This window comes from Arachis ipaensis, chromosome B4 (assembly GCF_059453495.1).
Source record: "Arachis ipaensis isolate K30076 ecotype BB chromosome B4, ASM5945349v1, whole genome shotgun sequence".
In the NCBI taxonomy this organism is placed as follows: Eukaryota; Viridiplantae; Streptophyta; class Magnoliopsida; order Fabales; family Fabaceae; genus Arachis; species Arachis ipaensis.
The window spans coordinates 75,077,692-75,091,421 of record NC_142439.1 but is presented as its reverse complement, the minus strand read 5'-3'; the positions used below and the strand labels follow the sequence as shown (position 1 = coordinate 75,091,421).

At 38.9% G+C, this 13,730-nt stretch overlaps 1 non-coding gene across 1 annotated transcript; it reads right to left on the bottom strand.

The window, feature by feature from the left end:
* Positions 1 to 1,879: 1,879 nt before the first annotated feature.
* Positions 1,880 to 1,987, bottom strand: LOC148567963 (small nucleolar RNA R71). Its single transcript, XR_015881899.1, has one exon. It is a non-coding gene; the product is annotated as a small nucleolar RNA R71 (small nucleolar RNA).
* Positions 1,988 to 13,730: the final 11,743 nt, after the last annotated feature.

Genomic DNA, 13,730 nt, shown 5'->3' with positions numbered 1-13,730 from the left:
GAGTCAATTTTTAAGTTTGGTGTCAATTGCATATTTTTCTTTTTCTAAAAATTTTTTTCGAAAATTCATGCATTCATAGTGTTCTTCATGATCTTCAAGTTGTTCTTGGTAAGTCTTCTTGTTTGATCTTCATATTTTCTTGTTTTGTGTCTTTTCTTGTTTTTCATATGCATTTTCAATTTGTTAGTGTCTGAAGTTTGCAAATTTCTAAGTTTGGTGTCTTGCATGTTTTCTTTGCATCAAAAAATTTTTCAAAAATATGTTCTTGATGTTCATCATGATCTTCAAAGTGTTCTTGGTGTTCATCTTGACATTCATAGTGTTCTTGCATGCATCACATGTTTTGATCTAAAATTTTCATGCATTGAGTCAATTTTGTGTTTTTCTCTTTCATCATTAAAAATTCAAAAATAAAAAAAATATCTTTCCCTTTTTCACTCATAAATTTTCGAAAATTTGAGTTGACTTTTTCAAAACTTTTCAAAATTTAGTTGTTTCTTATGAGTCAAATCAAATTTTCAATTTAAAAATCTTATCTTTTTCAAAATCTTTTTCAAAAATCAAATCTTTTTCATTTTTTTTCTTATTTATTTTCGAAAATTATAAAAATATTTTTCAAAAATCTTTTTCTTAATTCTATCTCATAATTTTCGAAAATATTACTAACATTTAATATGATTGATTGAGAAATTTCAAGTTTGTTACTTGCTTGTTAAGAAAGATTCAAACTTTAAGTTCTAGAATCATATCTTGTGATTACTTGTGAGTCAAGTCATTAATTGTGATTTTAAAAATCAAATCTTTTTCAAAACTATTTCTAATCATATCTTTCTATCATATCTTTTTAAATCTTATCTTTTTTAAAAATTTGATTTTAAAATATCTCTTCTAACTTCTTATCTTCTTATCTTTTAAAAAATTGATTTTCAAAATTTGTTTTAACAAACTAATTAACTTTTTGTTTGTTTCTTATCTCTTTCAAAATTACCTAACTAACTATCCCTCTCTAATTTTCGAAAATACCTCCCTCTTTTTCAAAATTTCATTTTAATTAACTAATTGTTTTAAATTTTAATTTTAATTTTATTTTCCCTTTAATTTTCGAAAATCATCAACTCCTTTTCAAAAATTATTTTCGAAAACTTCTCTCTCATCTTCTTCTATTTATTTAATTACTTACTAACACTTCTCTTCATCTCATATCTCTGCTCCTATCCTCACCCTTATGTTTGGATTATCCATTCTTCTTTACATTACATTCTTTTCTTCTTCTACTCACACAAAGGAATCTCTATATTGTGACATAGAGGATTCCATATTTTCTTTGTTATTCCCTTCTTTGTCATATGAGCAGGAGCAAGGACAATAACATTCTTGTTAAAGCAGATCCTGAACCTGAAAGGACTCTGAAGAGGAAACTAAGAGAAGCTAAAATACAACAATCCAGAGACAACCTTACAGAAATTTTTGAAAAGGAAGAGGAGATGGAAGCCGAAAATAATAATAATGCAAGGAGGATGCTTGGTGACTTTACTGCACCAAATTCCAATTTACATGGAAGAAGCATCTCCATCCCTACCATTGGAGCAAACAATTTTGAGCTTAAGCCTCAACTAGTTTCTCTGATGCAATAAAACTGCAAGTTTCATGGACTTCCATCTGAAGATCCTTTTCAGTTCTTAATTGAATTCTTGCAGATATGTGATACTGTTAAGACTAATGGAGTAGATCCTGAAGTCTACAGGATCATGCTTTTCCCATTTGCTGTAAGAGACAGAGCTAGAGTGTGGTTGGACTCTCAACCCAAAGATAGCCTGAACTCTTGGGATAAGCTGGTCAGGCTTTCTTAGCCAAGTTCTTTCCTCTTCAAAAGCTTAGTAAGCTTAGAGTGGATGTTCAAACCTTCAGACAGAAAGAAGGTGAATCCCTCTATGAAGCTTGGGAGAGATACAAGGAACTGACCAAAAAGTGTCCTTTTGACATGCTTTCAGAATGGACCATCCTGGATATATTCTATGATGGTCTGTCTGAATTAGCTAAGATGTCATTGGATACTTCTGCAGGTGGATCCATTCACCTAAAGAAAATGCCTGCAGAAGCTCAAGAACTCATTGACATGGTTGCTAATAACCAATTTATGTACACTTCTGAGAGGAATCCTGTGAGTAATGGGACGCCTCAGAAGAAGGGAGTTCTTGAAATTGACACTCTGAATGCCATATTGGCTCAGAATAAAATATTGACTCAGCAAGTCAATATGATTTTTCAGAGTCTGAATAGAATGCAAGCTGCATCCAACAATACTCAAGAGGCTTATGATCCTGAGAACCCTGCAATAGCAGAGGTGAATTACATGGGTGAACCCTATGGAAACACCTATAACCCCTCATGGAGAAATCACCCAAATCTCTCATGGAAGGATCAACAAAAGCCTTAACAAGGCTTTAATAATGGTGGAAGAAATAGGTTTAGCAATAGCAAGCCTTTTCTATCATCCACTCAGCAACAGACAGAGAATTCTGAGCAGAATCCATCTAGCTTAGCAAATCTAGTCTCTGATCTATCTAAGGCCACTGTGAGTTTCATGAATGAAATAAGGTCCTCCATTAGAAATTTGGAAGCACAAGTGGGCCAGCTGAGTAAAAGAATCACTGAAACCCCTCCTAGTACTCTCCCAAGCAATACAGAAGAGAATCCAAAAGGAGAGTGCAAGGCCATTGAATTAATTACCATGGCCGAACCTGTAAGAGAGGTTGAGGATGTGAATTCCAGTGAGGAAGACCTCCTGGGACGTCCAGTGATCAATAAGGAGTTTCCCTCTGAGGAACCAAAGGAATCTGAGGCTCATCTAGAGACCATAGAGATTCCATTAAACCTCCTTACGCCCTTCATGAGCTCTGATGAGTATTCCTCTTCAGAAAAGAATGAGGATGTTACTGAAGAGCAAGTTGCCAAGTTCCTTGGTGCAATCATGAAGCTGAATGCCAATTTATTTGGTAAAGAGACTTGGGAGATGAACCTCCCCTGTTCACCAATGAACTAAATGCATTGGATCAACTGAGACTGCCTCAGAAGAAACAGGATCCTGGAAATTTCCTAATACCTTGCACCATAGGCACCATGACCTTTGAGAAGGCTCTATGTGACCTTGGGTCAGGAATAAACCTCATGGAACTCTCTGTAATGGAGAAACTGGGAATCATTGAGGTACAAGCTGCTAAAATCTCATTTGAGATGGTAGACAATTCCAGAAAACAGGCTTATGGACAAGTAGAGGACATATTAGTAAAGGTTGAAGGCCTTTACATCCCTGCTAATTTCATAATCCTAGATACTGGGAAGGATGAGGATGAATCCATCATCCTTGGAAGACCCTTCCTAGCCACAGCAAGAGCTGTGATTGATGTTAACAGAGGTGAACTAGTCCTTCAATTGAATGGGGACTCCCTTGAGTTTAAAACTCAAGGACATCCTTCTGTAAATATGAAAAAGAGGCACAGTAAGCTTCTCTCAAAACAGAGTCAACCAGAGCCCCCACAGTCAAACTCTAAGTTTGGTGTTGGGGAGTCTCAACAATGCTCTGAACATCTGTAAGGCTCCATGAGAGCCCACTGTCAAGCTATTGACATTAAAGAAGCACTTGTTGGGAGGCAACCCAATTTTTATTTATCTAATTTTATTTTTATTTTTTATTGTTCTTTCATGTTTTATTAGGTTCATGATCATGTGGAGTCACAAAATAATTACAAAAATTAAAAACAGAATAAAAAACAGCAGAAGGAAAATCACACCCTGGAGGAAGGACTTACTGGCGTTTAAACGCCAGTAAGGAGCATCTGGCTGGCGTTCAACGCCAGAACAGAGCTTATAGCTGGCGCTGAACGCCAGAAACAAGCATGGAGCTGGCGTTCAACACCAGAAACATGCTACATCTGGGCGTTGAACGACCAGAACAAGCATCAGTTCGGCGTTTAAATGCCAGAATTGCATGCAACGGTGTTTTACATGCCTAATTGATGCAGGGATGTAAATCCTTGACACCTCAAGATCTGTGGACCCCACAGGATCCCCACCTTTCCTCATAATCCTAGATTCCTCCACATCTTCTTCTTTATCTATTCTTTCTTCTTTTGCTCAAGGGCGAGCAACATTCTAAGTTTGGTGTGGTAAAAGCATAGCTTTTTTTTGTTTTTCCATAACCATTGATGGCACCTAAGGCCAGAGAAACCTCTATAAAGAGGAAAGGGAAGACAAAAGCTTCCATCTCCGAGTCATAGGAGATGGAGAGATTCATCTCAAGGGTCTATAGCTCAGTGATAGAACATTTGACTGCAAATCAAGAGATCCCTGAGATACCTCAGGGGATACATTTTCCCCCACACAATTATTGGGAGCAACTAAGGATAGGAGCACCAAAATCACTAGGGATCAAGCAACAGAGACAAGGAAGAGACATAGGAGAGCTCAAGGACATCATTGGTTCTTCAAGAAGAAAACGCCATCATCACTAAGGTGGACTCATTCCTTGTTCTTAAATTCTCTGTTTTTCATTTTTTATGTTAAATATTTATCTATGTTTGTGTCTTCACTATATGATCATTAGTGTCTAAGTGTCTATGCCTTAAAGTATTGAATATGAATCCACCACCTCTCTTTAATGAAAAATATTTTTAATTCAAAAGAACAAGAAGTACATGAGTTTCGAATTTATCCTTGAACTTAGTTTAATTATATTGATTTGGTGACAATACTTTTTGTTTTCTGAATGAATGCTTGAACAGTGCATATGTCTTTTGAAGTTGTTGTTTATGAATGTTAAATATGTTAGCTCTTGAAAGAATGATGACAAGGAGACATGTTATTTGATAATCTGAAAAATCATAAAAATGATTCTTGAAGAAAGAAAAAGCAGTGAATACAAAAGCTTGCAGAAAAAAAAAGAGAAAAGAAAAAAAAATGGCGAAAAAAAATAGAAAAAGAAAAAGCAAGCAGAAAAAGCCAAAAGCTCTTAAAACCAAAAGGCAAGAGCAAAAAGCCAATAACCCTTAAAACCAAAAGGCAAGGGTAAATAAAAAGGATCCCAAGGCTTTGAGCATCAGTTGATAGGAGGGCCTAAAGGAATAAAATCCTGGCCTAAGCAGCTGAACCAAGCTGTCCCTAACCATGTGCTTGTGGCGTGAAGGTGTCAAGTGAAAACTTGAGACTGAGTGGTTAAAGTCAAGGTCCAAAGTAAAAGAAGAGTGTGCTTAAGAACCCTGGACACCTCTAATTGGGGACTTTAGCAAAGCTGAGTCACAATCTGAAAAGGTTCACGTAGTTATGTGTCTGTGGCATTTATGTATCCGGTGGTAATACTGGAAAACAAAGTGCTTAGGGCCACGACCAAGACTCATAAAGTAGCTGTGTTCAAGAATCAACATACTGAACTAGGAGAATCAATAACACTATCTGAACTCTGAGTTCCTATAGATGCCAATCATTCTGAACCTCAATGGATAAAGTGAGATGCCAAAACTATTCAAGAGGCAAAAAGCTACAAGTCCCGCTCATCTGATTGGAGCTATGTTTCATTGATAGTTTGGAATTTATAGTATATTCTCTGCTTTTTATCCTATTTGATTTTTAGTTGCTTGGGGACAAGCAACAATTTAAGTTTGGTGTTGTGATGAGCGGATAATTTATACACTTTTTGGCATTATTTTTAGTATATTTTTAGTAGGATCTAGTTACTTTTAGGGATGTTTTTATTAGTTTTTATGTTAAATTCACATTTCTGGACTTTACTATGAGTTTGTGTGTTTTTCTGTGATTTTAGGTATTTTCTGGCTGAAATTGAGGGACTTGAGCAAAAATCAGTTTCAGAGGTTGAAGAAGGACTGCTGATGTTGTTGGATTCTGACCTCCCTGCACTCAAAATGGATTTTCTGGAGCTACATAACTCACAATGGCACGCTTCCAATTGCGTTGGAAAGTAGACATCCAGGGCTTTCCAGCAATATATAATAGTTTATACTTTGGCCGAGTTTAGACAACGCAAAAGGGCGTTGAACGCCAGTTCTATACTGTAGTCTGGAGTTAAACGCCAGAAACACGTCACAAACCAGAGTTGAACGCCAGAAACACGTTACAGACTGGCGTTCAACTCCAAGAATGACCTCCCCACGTGTAAACTTCAAGCTCAGTGCAAGCACGCACCAAGTGGGCCCCAGAAGTGGATTTATGCATCAATTACTTACTTCTGTAAACCCTAGTAACTAGTTTAGTATAAATAGGAATTTTTACTATTGTATTAGACATCTTATGATTTTTTAGTTCATCTTGGGATCATATTGATCATGCATGGGGGCTGGCCATTCGGCCATGCCTGGACCATTATCACTTATGTATTTTCAAATGGTAGAGTTTCTGCACTCCATAGATTAAAGTGTGGAGCTCTGCTGTTCCTCATGATTTAATACAAAGTACTACTGTTTTCTATTCAATTCAACTTATTCCGCTTCTAACATATCCATTCGCACTTCAACATGAATGTGGTGATCATGACAGTCATCATCATTCCCTATGAACACGTGCCTGACAACCACTTCCGTTCTACCTTAGATTGAATGAGTATCTCTTGGATTCCTTAATCAGAATCTTCGTGGTATAAGTTAGAACCCATGGATGGCCATTCTTGAGATCCAGAAAGTCTAAACCTTGTCTGTGGTATTCCGAGTAGGATCTGGGAAGGGATGGCTGTGACGAACTTCAAACTCGCGAGTGCTGGGCGTAGTGACAGACGCAAAAGGATAGTAAATCCTATTCCAGTATGATCGAGAACCTCCAGATGATTAGCCATGCCATGACAGAGCATTTGGACCATTTTCATAGAGAGGATGGGATGTAGCCATTGACAACGGTGATGCCCTTACAGAAAGCTTGCCATGGAAAGGAGTAAGACTGATTGGATGAAGACAGCGGGAAAGCAGAGAGTTAGAGGAACGAAAGCATCTCTATACGCTTATCTGAAATTCTCACCAATGATATACCTAAGTGTTTCTATTGTTATTTTCTATTTATCTATTATTATTATTCAAAAACTCCATAACCATTTGATATCCGCCTGACTGAGATTTACAAGATGACCATAGCTTGCTTCATACCAACAATCTCCGTGGGATCGACCCTTACTCACGTAAGGTTTTATTACTTGGACGACCCAGTGCACTTGCTGGTTAGTTGTGCGAAGTTGTGAAGTTATGTTTGTACAATGGTATTGTGCACCAGTTATTGGCGCCATTACCAGGGAGAGAACGAGCAACAAATTTTACAACCTCAGAGTAACAATTTCGCATACCACCAATGCATTCAATTCATTGGTGAGCAAGGGAGGTTCATCTTCCCAAGTCTCATTACCAAATAATTTGGTATTCAGCTTCATGATTGCACCAATGTACTTAGCAACTTGCTCTTCAGTAATGTCTTCATCCTCTTCAGAGGAAGAATACTCATCAGAGCTTATGAAGGGCATAAGCAAGTTGAATGGAATCTCTATGGTCTTTGTATGAGCCTCACATTCCTTCAGGTCCTCATTGAGGAATCCCTTAGTGTTCAGAGGACGTCCCATGAGGTCTTCCTCATTAGGATTCACGTCCTCCTCTTCCTCTCTGGGTTCGGCCACACCAAGTAAGGTTATGGCCTTGCACTCTCTTTTTGGATTCTCTTCTGTATTGCTTGGGAGAGTACTAGGAGGAGTTTCAGTGATTTTTTTACTCAGCTGGCCCACTTGTGCCTCCAAATTTCTGATGGAGGACCATGTTTCATTCATGAAACTTAGAGTGGCTTTAGATAGATCAGAGACTATATTTGCTAAGCTAGATGAATTCTGCTCAAAATTCTCTATCTGTTGCTGAGTGGATGATGGAAAAGGCTTGCTATTTCTAAACCTGTTTCTTCCATCATTATTAAAGCCTTGTTGAGGCTTTTGTTGATCCTTCCATGAGAAATTTGGATGATTTCTCCATGAGGGATTATAGGTGTTTCATAGGGTTCACCCATGTAATTCACCTCTGCTATTGCAGGGTTCTCAGGATCATAAGCTTCTTCTTCAGAAGATGCCTCTTTAGTACTGTTGGATGCAGCTTGCAATCCATTCAGACTCTAAGAAATCATATTGACTTGCTGAGTCAACATTTTGTTCTGAGCCAATATGTCATTCAGAGCATCAATTTCAAGAACTCCCTTCCTCTTAGGCGTCTGGTACGCGGAATCGTGATTACACTTTAATTATGTAAAATTCATTGCTCTTTCTTTCCCAGGAAATGGCGCCAAAAACATGATGCCAAGACCATGGTTCACAACTCCGTGTAACTAACCAGCAAGTGCACTGGGTCGTCCAAGTAATACCTTACGTGAGTAAGGGTCGAATCCCACGGAGATTGTTGGTATGAAGCAAGCTATGGTCACCTTGTAAATCTCAGTCAGGCGGATATCAAACAGTAATGTGGTTTTCAAAAATAATTAATAAAAGAGGGATAGAGATACTTATGTAAATCATTGGTAAGAATTTCAGATAAGCGTATAGAGATACGTTTGTTCCTCTGAACCTCTGCTTTCCTACTATCTTCACCCAATCAGTCTTACTCCTTTCCATGGCTGGCTTTATGTGATACATCACCACTGTCAATGGCTACTTTCGGTCATCTCTCGAGAAAATGATCCAATGCCCTGCCATGGCACGGCTAATCGTCTGGAGGCATCACCCTTGTCAATGGCTTCATCTTATCCTCTTAGTGAAAATGGTCAACGCACCCTGTCACGGCACGGCTATTCATCTGTCAGATCTCGATCATGCTGGAATAGGATTTACTATCCTTTTGCGTCTGTCACTACGCCCAGCAATCGCGAGTTTGGAGCTCGTCACAGTCATTCATTCATTGAATCCTACTCGGAATACCACAGACAAGGTTTAGACCTTCTGGATTCTCTTGAATGCCGTCATCATTCTAGCTTACACCACGAAGATTCCGATTAAGAGATCTAAGAGATACTCATTCAGTCGAAGGTAAAATGGAAGTGGTTGTCAGGCACGCGTTTATAGGGAATGATGATGATTGTCACGTTCATCACATTCAGGTTGAAGAGCGAATGAATATCTTAGAAGCGAAATAAGATGAATTGAATAGAAAACAGTAGTACTTTGCATTAATTCTTGAGGAACAGCAGAGCTCCACACCTTAATCTATGGAGTGTAGAAACTCTACCGTTAAAATTACATAAGTGAAAGGTCCAGGCATGGCCGAATGGCCAGCCCCCTAAAACGTGATCTAAGATAGCATACAACTGATCAAAGATGGTCAAAAAGACGCCTAATACAATAGTAAAAGGTCCTATTTATAATAAACTAGCTACTAGGGTTTACAGAAGTAAGTAATTGATGCATAAATCCACTTCCGGGGCCCACTTGGTGTGTGCTTGGGCTGAGCTTGAGTGTTGCACGTGTAGAGGTCCTTCTTGGAGTTGAACACCAGTTTTTGTGCCAGTTTGGGCGTTCAACTCTGGTTTTGGATCCTTTTCTGGCGCTGGACGCCAGATTTGGGCAGAGAGCTGGCGTTGAACGCCAGTTTGCGTCGTCTAAACTTAGCCAAAGTATGGACTATTATATATTGTTGGAAAGCCATGGATGTCTACTTTCCAACGCAATTGGAAGCGCGCCATTTCGAGTTCTGTAGCTCCAGAAAATCAACTTTGAGTGCAGGGAGGTCAGAATCCAACAGCATCGGCAGTCCTTCTTCAACCTCTGAATTTGATTTTTGCTCAAGTCCCTCAATTTCAGTCAGAAAATACCTGAAATCACAGAAAAACACACAAACTCATAGTAAAGTCCAGAAATGTGAATTTAACATAAAAACTAATGAAAACATCCCTAAAAGTAACTAGATCCTACTAAAAATATACTAAAAACAATGTCAAAAAGCGTATAAATTATCCGCTCATCACAACACCAAACTTAAATTGTTGCTTGTCCCCAAGCAACTGAAAATCAAATAGGATAAAAAGAAGAGAATATAATATAAATTCCAAACTATCAATGAAACATAGCTTCAATCATATGAGCGGGACTTATAGCTTTTTGCCTCTTGAATAGTTTTGGCATCTCACTTTATCCATTGAAGTTTAGAATGATTGGCATCTATAGGAACTCAGAGTTCAGATAGTGTTATTGATTCTCCTAGTTCAGTATGATGATTCTTGAACACAGCTATTTTATGAGTCTTGGCCGTGGCCCTAAGAACTTTGTTTTCCAGTATTACCACCGGGTACATAAATGCCACAGACGCATAATTGGGTGAACCTTTTCAGATTGTAACTCAGCTTTGCTAAAGTCCCCAATTAGAGGTGTCCAGGGTTCTTAAGCACACTCTTTTTTTGCTTTGGACCTTGACTTTAACCGCTCAGTCTCAAGTTTTCACTTGACACCTACACGCCACAAGCACATGGTTAGGGACAGCTTGGTTTAGCTGCTTAGGCCAGGATTTTATTCCTTTAGGCCCTCCTATCCACTGATACTCAAAGCCTTGGGATCCTTTTTATTTGCCCTTGCCTTTTGGTTTTAAGGGTTATTGGCTTTTTGCTCTTGCCTCTTGGTTTTAAGAGCTTTTGGCTTTTTCTACTTGCTTTTTCTTCTATTTTTTTTTTCGCCTATATTTTTTTTCTGCAAGCTTTGTTCTTTGCTGCTTTTTCTTGCTTCAAGAATCATTTTTATGATTTTTTAGATTATCAAATAACATGTCTCCTAGTCATCATTCTTTCAAGAGCCAACATATTTAATATTCTTAAACAAAAACTTCAAAAGACATATGCACTGTTCAAGCATACATTCAGAAAACAAGAAGCATTGTCACCACATCAATATAATTAAGCTAAGTTCAAGGATAAATTTGAAACTCATGTACTTCTTGTTCTTTTGAATTAAAACATTTTTCATTTAAGAGAGGTGATGGATTCATAGGACATTCATAACTTTAAGACAGAGTTACTAACTACTAATGATCATGTAATGAAGACACAAACATAGATAAGCACTTAACATAGAAAACGAAAAACAGAAGAAATAAGAACAAGGAATGAATCCACCTTAGTGATGGTGGCGTTTCCTTTTTGAGGAACAAATGATGTCCTTGAGCTCTTCTATGTCTCTTCCTTGCCTTTGTTGCTCCTCCTTCATTGCTTTTAGATCTTCTCTGATTTCATGAAGGATGATGGAGTGCTCTTGATGTTCCACCCTTAGTTGCTTCCAATAATTGTGTGGAAGAAAATGTATCCCCTGAGGTATCTCAGGGATCTCTTGATTTGCAGTTAAATGTTCTACCACTGAGCTATAGACCCTTGATAGAAGCTTTTGTCTTCCCTTTCCTCTTTCTAGAGGTTTCTCTGGCCTTAGGTGCCATCAATGGTTATGGAAAAAACAAAAAAAGCTATGCTTTTACCACACCAAACTTAGAATGTTGCCCGCCCTCGAGCAAAAGAAGAAGGAATAGAAGAAGAAGAAGAAGATATGGAGGAGGTGGAGGGAGGTGTGTATTCGGCCATATGGGTGGGATTGGGTGGGAAAGAGATGTTGAATTTTGAAGGTAAGTGGGTGTATGGATGTGAGTGGTAAAGGGTTAATAGGGAAGGGTGTTTATTGGGAATAGAGGATGATTGAGAAGAGAGAAGAAAGTGAGTGGAGGTAGGTAGGGATCCTGTGGGGTCCACAGATCCTGAGGTGTCAAGGATTTACATCCCTGCACCCATTAGGCATGTAAAATGCCCTTGTACACAACTCTGGGCGTTCAGCGCTAGGTTGGTGCCCATTTTGGGCGTTCAACGCCCATTTGTTGCCATTTCTGCCGTTGAACGCCAGAACCATGCTTGTTCTGGGCGTTCAACGCCAGAACCATGCTCTGTTCTAGCGTTGAACGCCAGGCAGATGCTCCTCCAGGGTGTGATTTTTCTTCTGCTGTTTTTGATTCCGTTTTTAATTTTTTTTGTTTATTTTGTGACTCCACATGATCATGAACCTATAAAGACATATAGCTAAGAAAAATATTGTTAGATAAATAGAAATTGGGTTGCCTCCCAACAAGCGCTTCTTTAATGTCAATAGCTTGACAGTGGGCTCTCATGGAGCCTCACAGATGTTCAGAGCATTGTTGAGACTCTCCAACACCAAACTTAGAGTTTGGATATGGGAGTTCAACACCAAACTTAGACTTTGGTTGTGGCCTCCCAACACCAAACTTAGAGTTTGACTGTGGGGGCTTGGGTTGACTCTGCTTTGAGAGAAGCATTTCATGCTTCCTCTTCATGGTTGCAGAGGGAGATCCTTGAGTTTTAAACACAAGGGAGTCCTCATTCCATTGAAGGACTAGTTCACCTCTATCAACATCAATCACAGCTCTTGCTGTGGCCAGGAAAGGTCTTCCGAGGATGATGGATTCATCCTCTTCCTTTCCAGTATCCAGGACTATGAAATCAGCAGGGATGTAAAGGCCTTCAACCTTTACTAACACGTCCTCTACTTGTCCATAAGCCTGTTTTCTTGAACTGTCTGCCATCTCTAATGAGATTTTAGCAGCTTGCACCCCATAGATTCCCAGTTTCTCTATTACAGAGAGGGGCATGAGGTTTATTCCTGAACCAAGGTCACACAGAGCCTTAAAGATCATGGTGCCTATGGTACAAGGTATTATGAACTTTCCAGGATCCTGTTTCTTCTGAGGCAATGTCAGTTGATCCATATCACTTAGTTCATTGATGAACAAGGGAGGCTCAACTTCCCAAGTATCAACGCCAAATAATTTGGCATTCAGCTTCATGATTGCACCAAGAAACTTGGCAGTTTACTCTTCAGTAACATCCTCATTCTCTTCAGAAGAGGAATACTCATCAGAGCTCATGAAGGGCATAAGGAGGTTCAATGGAATCTCTATGGTCTCTAGATGAGCCTCAGAGTCCTTTGGTTCCTCAGAGGGAAGCTCCTTATTGACCACTGGACGTCCCAGGAGGTCTTCCTCCTTGGGATTCACGTCCTCTCCTTCCCTTACAGGTTTGGCCATGGTGCTTATGTCAATGGCCTTGCACTCTCCTTTTGGATTCTCTTCTGTATTGCTTGGGAGAGTACTAGGAGGGATTTCAGTGATCCTTTTACTCAGCTGGCCTACTTGTGCTTCCAGATTTCTAATGGAAGACCTTGTTTCATTCATGAAACTTACAGTGGCCTTGGATAGATCAGAGACTAAGTTTGCTAAATTAGAAGTACTTTGTTCAGAGTTCTCTGTCTGTTGCTGAGTGGATGATGGAAAAGGTTTATTATTGTTAAACCTATTTCTTCCACCATTATTAAAGCCTTGTTGAGGCTTTTGATCCTTCCATGAGAAATTTGGATGATTTCTCCATGATGAGTTATAGGTGTTTCCATAAGCTTCACCTAAGTAATTCACCTCTGCTATTTCAGGCTTCTCAGGATCATAAGCTTCTTCTTCATAAGAAGCCTCTTGAGTACTGTTAGATGCAGCTTGCATTCCATTCAGACTCTGAGAGATCATATTGACTTGCTAAGTCAATATTTTATTCTGAGCCAATATGGCATTCAGAGTATCAATTTCAAGAACTCCCTTCTTCATAGGCGTCCCATTATTCACAGCATTCCTCTCAGAAGTGTACATGAACTGGTTATTAGCAACCATGTCAATGAGTTCTTGAGCTTC